We start from the raw sequence: 2,002 nt of genomic DNA, 5'->3' as shown, positions 1-2,002 counted from the left end.
ACATTGGAGGCCTGGGTGAAACTCGTGGATCCTGGCTTTGGCCTGGCCCAGCCCTGGTCTTTGTGGCCATTTGGGGAGTGAACCAGTAGACAGAAGACCCCACCCTTTCTCTCCCTCTCTGTAACGCTGACTTTGAATTATTTTTTTAAAAGAAAAATTGATTCAAGTAGTTACAACAACAAATATGGGAGCCTTAAGTAGTGTAAAGTAAATAAAGCATAATAATATTTCTTGATGCACATTTTTTCTTTGTAGCAGTGGGCGTCTTATCTCCATTGATCTCATTTCCCACCTAAACTTGTCTCACAGTCCCATGAACATGGACATGAGCCCCATGAGGCCCCAGGTCTCTCTTTTCAGTTGTGAACTAAAGGCCAATATAGATTATCTCTTTAAAGTGGGCAATGATAAAATGAGCACCTGTTTTGTTTAAGAACAGTAAGTTTTGGAGCTAGTGCAGAGGATGATTTGCACGTTGTTGAAGTAGAGGCAATGAATTATGAAGGCAGTAAAATTAAAGTCACACTGACAACCATGAAAATGTTCAGCTGAAGATTTCCATTGAGGGTCCTAAAATAATGCCATCTGTGGTCTTCAGATTGAAATATTGTTCAGGGTCTGTACGTGTTAATGGGCAGCCCTTAGCTGTAGAGGATGATGCAGTCAGAGAATGAAGGGGGGAGGGTATGAAACTATTAAGTGATCTGGAAAGCAATTTGTCCCTGGAGGGGCAGCAAAGTGCCACGGAAAAAAAGTAAAGCTTGCTGCTGATGAAGATGATGCAGTTGATGACGATCTCGATGATGAGGAAACTGAAGAAAAAGATCCAGTGAAGAAATCTATATGAGATAGACCAGTGAAAAATGCACAGAAGTCAAACTCGAATGGAAAAGACACAATACCAAAATCAAATACCAAAATCAAAAGGTCAAAAGTCCTTGAAAATACAGGAAAAAAATCCTAAAACACCAAAAGGACAAAGTTCTGCAGTAGACATCAAATCAAAAATGCAAGCAAGTATAGATAAAAAGGTGTTTCTCCTCCAAAAGTGGAAGTAAAATTCATCAGCTGACCAAGAAGCTGTTTAAGATCTTTGGCAGTGGATAAAGTCTCTTTAAGAAATTAGCTTGAACAATTTGTTAAAATTTTCTTCTTATTTCATTTCTGTAACAATTGATGTTGTGTTGTCCTTTCTATAATGCAGAGTGAGAATGTTCCTTACAGTGTCAGGTTCCATTGCCAAAAATATGTTGTCCAAAAAGCATGTTTAGTTTGTAAAGATGAAATGCCACCTTTTGTTTGGTTTTATGTATGGAATATTATGATAGGAAACAGTAATAGTGGCAGTCAGACATGGAAATGGTGGGGACACAAAAATGTACACATGAAAGAACAGATTTTAATAAAGAAAAACAATATTTCTTATAATTTGGCTTAATATGATTTAAATAAATATTAAATTATTACTTATCTGTCAATATGTTTGTCTATGATTTTTAATTTATTTCTATTTCTATGACTTTATCAGATGTTAATTCTGAACAATGTTTTAACATATTTTAGATATTTTCCTTAAAATATATTTAGATAGCAAACCACCTTATTTAAACATATAAATGAAAATAATATAATGTACATTGTTACTGTAGAATATGAAACTGCAATCAATCAAGGAATACTTTGAGATAACCTATTCTATAAAATAGTTGTGTTTTGTCTATTGTACCATTTATGTGCATTTATATAATATTTTTAAGGGATTTGGGTTTAAATGAAGAATATCATCAAGAGATCAGCTGTAGATTTTCAAATTCCTCTCACTTGCAACTTAATTTAAAATAAGTTTAATGTTTTGAAACAAGGGCTTTATGAATAGATCTTGTCTTAATTATGTTACAGTGTTCTGTAAATTTCATATTTCTGAAAGGATCATGCTCAAAGGTAGTGGGTAGAGAAATCTATTTTTCTAAAGGATAGTACACGACAGTGATAAACTCTTTAA

At 34.1% G+C, this 2,002-nt stretch overlaps 1 pseudogene; it reads left to right on the top strand.

Moving 5' to 3' along the window:
- Nucleotides 1–313: 313 nt before the first annotated feature.
- Nucleotides 314–1,072, top strand: LOC100338488 (nucleophosmin pseudogene; annotated as a pseudogene).
- Nucleotides 1,073–2,002: the final 930 nt, after the last annotated feature.

Source organism: Oryctolagus cuniculus, chromosome 9 (assembly GCF_051225735.1).
Source record: "Oryctolagus cuniculus isolate XC-2025 breed Fujian yellow rabbit chromosome 9, ASM5122573v1, whole genome shotgun sequence".
Classification (NCBI taxonomy): Eukaryota; Metazoa; Chordata; class Mammalia; order Lagomorpha; family Leporidae; genus Oryctolagus; species Oryctolagus cuniculus.
This window is presented reverse-complemented; position numbering and strand designations above follow the sequence as displayed.